Source organism: Apium graveolens, chromosome 8, assembly GCF_009905375.1.
Source record: "Apium graveolens cultivar Ventura chromosome 8, ASM990537v1, whole genome shotgun sequence".
In the NCBI taxonomy this organism is placed as follows: Eukaryota; Viridiplantae; Streptophyta; class Magnoliopsida; order Apiales; family Apiaceae; genus Apium; species Apium graveolens.
In genome coordinates, this window is record NC_133654.1 from 85,158,140 (window position 1) to 85,166,929 (window position 8,790).

Consider the following 8,790-nt stretch of genomic DNA (forward strand, 5'->3'; position numbering starts at 1 on the left):
CAGAGTTTATGTTAACATTTTTCTTATCAGAATTTACACTATCAGACTTTGAATCAGAACTTACACTAGAAGGAACAATGGTAACTTTCTTTAAAGAAGGTTTTATTTGATAATAATCATAGTACAGACTATGATATTCCTTACAAGTATAAATGGAATGCCATAAACTACCACAATGAAAACAAGGATTTTGTGGCTTATATCTAACAGACTGACTCTTAACTCCTGACTTTGAAGGTAAGGAGTTTATGTTCTTATTCTTCCTGCAAAAAGAAGCCAGATGGTTAGAACTTCCACAATTATGACATATTTTTCTAGGAGCATCAGGAACAGGCTTATAATCATTGCTTTTATTCACACCTTCCTTTCCATTCCTATTTTTCTTAGGTGATTTTACCTTGTTTGCATTCTTAACATCTTTCAGCTTATGCTTAAGCTGCTTCTTTGTCATTAAGCCTACGTTTACTTCAGTTGTCTTTTCCTGTTATAGTTTGTCAGAAGTTAATTCCTTTTTAACTTCTGATTTCTCAGTATCAGACTTTACAGCTACAAACTTAACAGGTTTTAACTTTGGCTTTTGTTTAACAGCTATAGGCTTAATATCTACAGTTCCTTTATCATTCTTATCCTCTCCATAACCTATGCCCTCTTTCCAGTTTTCACTACTTAACAAATTCTGAGTTGTTCTGCCAGAGTTAGTCCAAGTCCTGATAATCTCTCTTTCCTTTTTCTAACTCAGCTTTTAGAGATTCATTCGTTTTAAGCACTTCATCTCTAACATAGAAAGCATCATCTCTATCTTTCTGAGTTTGATGGAACATGACTAACTCTTTTTCTAAATAATCATTCCTCTTTTTGCAAACAAGATTTTCAGAAGTTAATCTTTCACATGTTAAAGTTTGATCTCTATAGCTAATGAACATGGTTTTAAGATATCTTCTCAACTCATTAATATCATTAGTATGAAAGGCATAAGTAGTTTGAGGTACCTTTAAATCAGCAGCTTCAGAACTGCTTTCAGCACTTGCCATATCAGCATTTGCCATCAAGGCATAATTTTCCTCACTTTCAGAATCTGAGGTGTCTGTCCAGCTTTTATTCTTTGTGACAAGAGCCTTGCCTTTGTCATTCTTCACTTTCTTGCAATCAGGAGATATGTGGCCTTTCTCACCACAGTTGTAGCATTTGACATTTGTATAATCTCTTCTGTCAGACTTTCCTCATTTGCCCTCAGATTTTCTGAAATTCTTCTTATCAGAACTTGCGCCTTTCCTGGAAAACTTCTTTCCCTTCCTGAACTTCCTGTATGCAATCTTTGTGATTCCTTTCACCATAAGAGCACACAGCTTCATCATCTCTTCATCAGCATCCGTCTCAGGCAAGCTTTCAGATTCCGAGTCATCATCACTTTCAGAACTTGATGACTCAGTATCAGACTTTGTGAAGAGAGCTTTACCCTTGCCTTTTCTTGAGGTAGCTGCCTTGGGGGATTCTTCTTCAGCCTTAAGAGCAACTATCCTTGACTTTCCTCCTTTTCTCTTGCTTCTTTGTTCCATCTCAAGTTCATGAGTCTTGAGCATTCCATAAATTTCATCAAGAGTTGTTTCATCAAGATTATAGTTGTCTCTTATTGTTGTGGCCTTCAAATCCCAGCTTTTAGGAAGAGCCAACAGGAATTTAAGGTTTGAATCTTCAAGATCATACTCCTTATCAACCAGTGACAAATCATTCAAGAGTTTGACAAATCTATCATATAAATCAGTCAATGACTCATTAGCCTTTGAGTCAAAGTGTTCATACTCTTGAGTGAGTATTGTCTTCCTGTTCTTCTTAATCGTATCAGTTCCCTGACATCTTGTTTCCATGGCATCCCATATCTCCTTTGCAATCTTGCTGTTTATTACCCTGTTTGACATTACATTATCAATGGCACTATGCAGTAAGCGTCGTACCTTAGCATCCTTAGCAATTGATGCGATATCTTCAGCAGTGTAGTCACTCTTTTCCTTTGGTACTGACTTTGCTGCTTCACCTGCAACTGCAACAGCGAGCTTGGTTGGTTTGTGAGGCCCTTTCTTGATTCTATCAAGATATTCTGGATCTGTAGCTTCTAGAAACAATGTCATCCTCACCTTCCATATGGGATATTCAGATGGTCTCAATATGGGAACTTTAATAGTCTCATATCGGCTTTGAATTTGTGTCTTTGGAGGTTCTTCGGTTTTGGTGGGCTTAGTTGGAGTTTCTACTTCAGACATGATTGTTTTTGGATCTTAAACTGTTTGTGTGTTAACAGATAGGCTCTGATACCACTTGTTAGGTCACACACACTGTAGAGGGGGGTGAATACAATGTATAGCACAATCAAATCAAACTTTAATAACTCAAGTAACAGAAAACAAACTTTATTCAAAACAATAAACTCTGTTACAGTATGGAACTGTCCTCTCTCAGTGATGAACAAATATCACGAGAGATGCTAGGGTTACAATGAATAATCTTCTCGATAATGATAACACTTATAGTGTAAACCCTATGTCTGTGTTTATATACTACACAGTTACAAGATAATCGCTAATTGATATGGAATATAATTCTGCTTCCTAAAATATATCAATCAGATATCTTTTCTTCCAAGTATTCTATTCTTTATAGAATTCCTTCTTCATGCATATCTCTTCTTATGTTTGTCTCAATCTTCTCTTCCTGTAAATCAGCTACCTTCCTTATTATCTGAACGTTTCCTTCAAGTCCTGATATTATCTTCTGATAAATATCTCCTGAACCTTAAGTACTGACGACTTAAGTTCTGACTTCAGTATAAGTGTTGATTTCAGTTAAGTACTGATTTATCCTGTTTAAGTAAGATCTGTAAACTAAACATAAATCACATTAGTCATGACATTATCAAATATATCTAACAATGCAGCCTAGTATAGTATAGTTAGTGATGTATGTGTGTAGTGTTTAGCTTGACTGGTAGCACCAGCCATGACATTTTTGATCGAGACTTTTTGTACCAAGCACTTACATCTGAGGCTGATGTTATATATATATAAAATGAACTTTTTTAATTTTCTTTTATTTAAATTTCAGTCTTTACAGTTTTACAACATTTATATTTAATTTATCGTATTACAGTTTTCCATATTTTAAATTCTGTTTAAATTTAAAATTAGTGTACCATCATTTTTATTACAAGTTATAAAACCATTTCAACTGATTGTTTAAATTTTCTGTTTTCACAGTAAGCAAATCGTTTTACCTTCCATAAATCATTATTTAAATTTTGTTAATACCGGATAAATGGTTTCTTTATTTATTGTCAATTGTTTAATAAACTGTTAAAAAGAATTACTTGTTTTATTATCTGGAAAATGGCACCAAAGAGAAAGACTAGAACCGAAACCGCCAACGACAACTCTGAGGGACAGACTAATGACACTTTGAACCAAATGTTCCATCTGATACAACAACAGATGGTAATAATGCAGCAGCAGATGCAGAAAGAACAACAACAGATTCAGCAACAGATGTTACAACAGCCACCCCGTCCTGAACCTCAGTTACCACCAGCTATACATGTTGTTACCTTCAAGCAGTTTCAGTCAGTTAAGCCTCCAGAGTTTGAGGAAACAGCAGATTCTATTAAGGCTACAACTTGGTTGAAGGAAATAGAAAAATCATTTGAACTTGTGAAAGTAGGTGAGGACCAAAAGACAGATTTTGCAGTTATTTTTTGAAAGGGGAAGTGAATTATTGGTGGGAATCTAGGAAAGCCTTAGAAGATGAAGACACTGTGACCTGGGATAGTATTAAAGAGCTGTTTTTAGAGAAACATTTTCCTCGATATGTGAAGAATCAGATGCAGATCAAGTTTTTAGAGCTGAAGCAGGGGAATATGTCCGTGACAGAATATGAAGCCAAGTTTACTGAGTTGGCTAGGTTTGTTCCAAAACAAGTTGATACTGAGGAAAAACGAGCCTAGAGATTCCAACAGGGATTACGACCGTGGATTCACGGCCAAGTGGCGGTTTTTGAATTGATAACTTATACCTTCGCGGTCCAGAAAGCCATGATTATTGAGGGAGAAAGTGAGAGATCCCAAAAGGAAAGAGGACAGGGAAGTTTCCAGAACCGTTCCAGCAGGAAGTCGGGATTCCAAGCCCGGACAAATATGAATTTCAAAAGGATATGACAAGGCAACCAGAAAGCAGTTAATCGTTTCCCAGCTCCCAACCAGCAGGGAATTGTCAGAGTCCCAGTGCCGTACTGCAGGACATGTGGTCAGAAATATACCAGCATCTGTATCAAGGCAAATGTGACGTGTTTTAGATGTAAGCAAAAATGGCATTATTCTAATGAATATCCAGCGGGAAAAACAGAAGTTACTTGTTTCTAGTGTGGAAAGAAAGGACATAGCGCTAGAGATTGCAGAGGACCAGCAATGGCAGCTAGTATTCCTAAAGTGTTAGAAATACCTCCTCCACCACAGCCTAATCAGCCCAAAGTAAGGACTTTTAAGATGACAATGAAAGAAGTTGTGCAGAGTCCTAGTGTGATTGCAGGTATGCTTTTGGTGAACTCAGTAAATTCAAAAGTACTAATTGATTCTGGAGCTACACGATCTTTTATTTCTGAAGAATTCATTGATAAGGTATGTTGTGAAACTGAATGGTTGGGTGAGACGTTAATTATAAAATTAGCGAATGACGACCAAGTTCCGGTAGATCAAGTATGTCCTGCGTGCGATATCGAAATAGCCGGACATTATTTCTACGTAGACCTAATTCTTTTAAAGTTAGGAGAGTTTGACGTTATTTTGGGAATGGATTAGTTAGCTTGTCATAATGCCCAGATTGGTTGTGCGAACAAGAAAGTGAAATTGCGAACTGCAGAAAATGCAACGGTAATGTTCAGAGGTGAAAAACAGCAAAAGAAAATTCTGACAGTAATGCAGACCAAACGATTGCTACGACATGGATGTGAAATGTATATAGCCTATGTGTTAGACACAGAATAGAAGATATTCCAGTTGTAGGTGAATTTTCTGATATCTTTCCAGATAAACTTCCAGTGTTACCGCCGGACCGAGAAATTGAGTTTACAATCAATTTAGCGCAGGGTACAGAATCAGTGTTGAAAGCTCCATATCGAATGGCACCAGTTGAGATGAAAGAATTGTCAATGCAGTTACAAGATCTTCTAGACAGGGGAATCATAAGACCCAGTGTATCCCCATGGGGTGCACCGGTATTGTTCGTAAAGAAGAAAGACGGCAGCATGCGACTATGCATCGACTATCAGGAATTGAATAAGTTGACTATCAAGAATAAATATCCTTTTCCATGAATTGATGATTTGTTTGATCAACTACAAGGAGCCGCATGGTTTTCTAAGATAGACTTAAGATCGGGATATCATCAATTGAAGATCAAAGCTGAAGATATTCCCAAGACTGCTTTTCGTACCAGATACGGATATTATGAGTTTCTCGTAATGGCATCCGGTTTGACCAACGCGCCAGCAACATTCATGGATTTGATGTACAGGGTATTCAAGAGGTACTTGGATAAGTTCGTGATTATATTTATTGATGACATCTTGATTTATTCGAAGACTGAAGAAGAGCATCATGAGTATTTGAGGATTGTTTTGGAAATTTTAAGAAAGGAACAGTTGTACATAAAGTTCTCGAAATGCAAATTTTTGTTAAAGGAAGTACAATTTTTAGGGCATATCATTAGCAAGGAAGGCATTCAAGTTGATCCAGCGAAGATTGAAGCTGTGTTAAATTGGGAAAGGCCGAAGACACCAACAGAAGTTTAAAATTTCCTGGGATTAGGAGGATACTATAGAAGGTTTGCCAAGGATTTTGCGTAGATAGCAATGCCACTGACCAAGTTGACTCGAAAAAGCAAAAAGTTCGTATGGGATGACAAATGTGAGGAAAGTTTTCAAGAACTGAAGAATCGGTTAGCATGGAGATTTTGTCATTTATAGCGATGCTTCATACCGCGGACTAGGATGTGTACTGATGCAACATGGTAATGTAATTGCATATGCCTCGAGACAATTAAAACCTCATGAACAGAAATATCCTACCCATGATCTGGAATTAGCAGCGATCGTATTTGCATTGAAACTTTGGAGATACTATCTTTATGGTGAGAAATGCGAAATCTACACGGATCATAAAAGTTTAAAGTACATCTTTATGCAGAAGGAATTTAACATGAGGCAACGATGGTGGTTAGAGTTGATCAAAGATTACGATGTTACAATTAGCTATCATCCAGGGAAAGCGAACGTTGTGGCAGATGCAGTGAGCCGAAAAGAAAGATTGAATTTGTTAACTTCTTCTGAAGACTTGGCCAAGGAATTTGACAAGTTGGAAATTGAGATTCGTGTTCCCAAAGAACCTACTGAAGCTATTTATGCCTTGAATTTTCATCCAGAATTGTTAGAAAAGATTCGACGATGTCAAGAAGAAGTGATGGGTCAAGATGACAACTTAACGGGAGAAGAACTTACAACCCAGAAAAATAATGAAGGAATTCTACGCTTTTCATCGAGAATCTGGATCCCTAATATAGTAGAACTGAAGGAAGAAATATTACGAGATGCTCATAGTTCAAAATATTCCATACATCCAGGAAGTACAAAACTGTACCGCGATCTGAAGGAAAACTTTTGGTGGCCAAATATGAAGAAGGAGATAGCAGAATGGGTAAGTAAATGTTACACATGCCAGCGAGTCAAAGCGGAACATCAACGTCCAAGTGAATTACTACAACTATTGGATATTCCAGAATGGAAATGGGAACATCTAGCAATGGATTTTGTGGTAGGACTTCCAAGAACCAAAGCAAATCATGACATAATATGGGTAATCATTGACGGACTAACGAAGTCAGCATATTTTCTACCGATCAATGAAAGATTTTCACTCGACAAGCTAGTGCACTTATACCTCAAGGAAATTATAATGCGACATGGAGTTCCAATATCTATTATGTCTGATCGAGATCCCCGTTTTAATTTAAGGTTTTGGAATCAATTTCAAGAATGTCTTGGAACCAAATTAAATATGAGTACCGCTTATCATCCGCAAACTGAAGGGAAAAATGAAAGAAATATCCAGACAATCGAAGACATGTTACGAGTTTGTGCGATTGATTTTGAAGGTAGTTGGGACGAGCATTTACCTTTAGTCAAATTTTCTTACAACAACAGCTATCATGTGAGCATTGGAATGCCGCCTTACGAAGCTTTATATGGAAGAAAATGCAGATCACCGGTGTATGAGGATGAAGTTGGAGAATGTAAGATTTTGGGTCCAGAATTGATTCAACAAACCAAAGAAAAGATAGAGCTTATTCGAAAGCGACTAGATGCAGCGCAGAATCGACAACGCAAATATGCAGATCAAGCTAGGAAATATATGGACTACCAAGAAGGAGAGCATGTGCTACTCAAAGTACCGCCATGGAAAGGATTGACCAGATTTGGAAACAAGTGTAAATTGAAGCCGCGATACGTTGGTCCATTTGAAATCTTAAAGAAAGTCAGAAAAGTTGCTTACGAGTTGACTTTACCGCCTCACATGCAGCATATCAACAATGTATTTCACGTGTCGATGCCTAAGCGATATAATCCTGATTCTAGACATGTAATAGAATATGAGCCGATAGATATTCAACCTGATTTATCTTATGTAAAACAACCAGTAAGAATTCTAGATCCGCAAGAGAAAGTGTTGCAGAGTAAGTCTGTATATTTAGTGCGGGTTTTGTGGAGAAATCCTATGGTTAAGGAATCACCATGGGAACTTGAGAGTGAAATGTTAGAAAATTATCCCCAATTATTTTCATAGCGAGATTCTGAGGACAGAATCCTATTAGGGGGAAGGATGTAACGTCTGGGAAAATTACGCTTGTATTATATCATTTTTATAATAAATTATGTGTGTTAATGTGTCATTTGTATGTAATTAGTAGTACAACCTTAACTGCTACGTGTTACGTGCATTCTGTATCGTCCGAGTATTTTTAAGGAATTTTTCAGATATTTTATTTTGTATTTATAGCTTTCGTATCAAAAGTTATACTGAACTATGATTTTACAGCTGATATTTCAAATAAAATAATGGGCTTTATTGTTCATCAAACGGCTTATACTATCGTGTTATTCCGAATATTTAGGTACTTTTTAAATTTTCTTGTTTCGCGAAAAATGACTTTTCCGGGCTCATTGGGTGTTAAAAACCCCACAAAAATCACATTTTTATTTTTATAAAATTATAGGACTTTCATTCATACCATTTCTTTGTGTTTTTGCATTATTCACAATTTTTGGGGAATTTTGGCATATATATTGTATATATAAAATATTTAAAAATTAAATTTTAATAATCAAAAATTAAAAAATTAGGGGCCAATTAATTTTAAAAGACGTAGAATTAGGGCCTTAATTTTAATTAGGAGTATTAATTTTACTACTATAAATAGCCTAATTATTGTTAATTAATTAATTAAAAATCAAAAAAATCAGAAAATTTTCGGTTTTCCGGGTCGAATTTTTCAGAATCGGGTCGAAAATCAAACCGTGATTTCAAGATGATTTCTGCATCAAATCATATAATTCAAGTACCCAAATCGAAGGTCTTGATTTGTTCTTTCTGTTTTTATCATCAGTTTCATGTTTTAATTCATTATTTTTGATTTTCGAATTCTAGGGTTCATGTTCGAATTAGGGCTTTTTGATTCTAGGGTTATAATGATGTTTTGA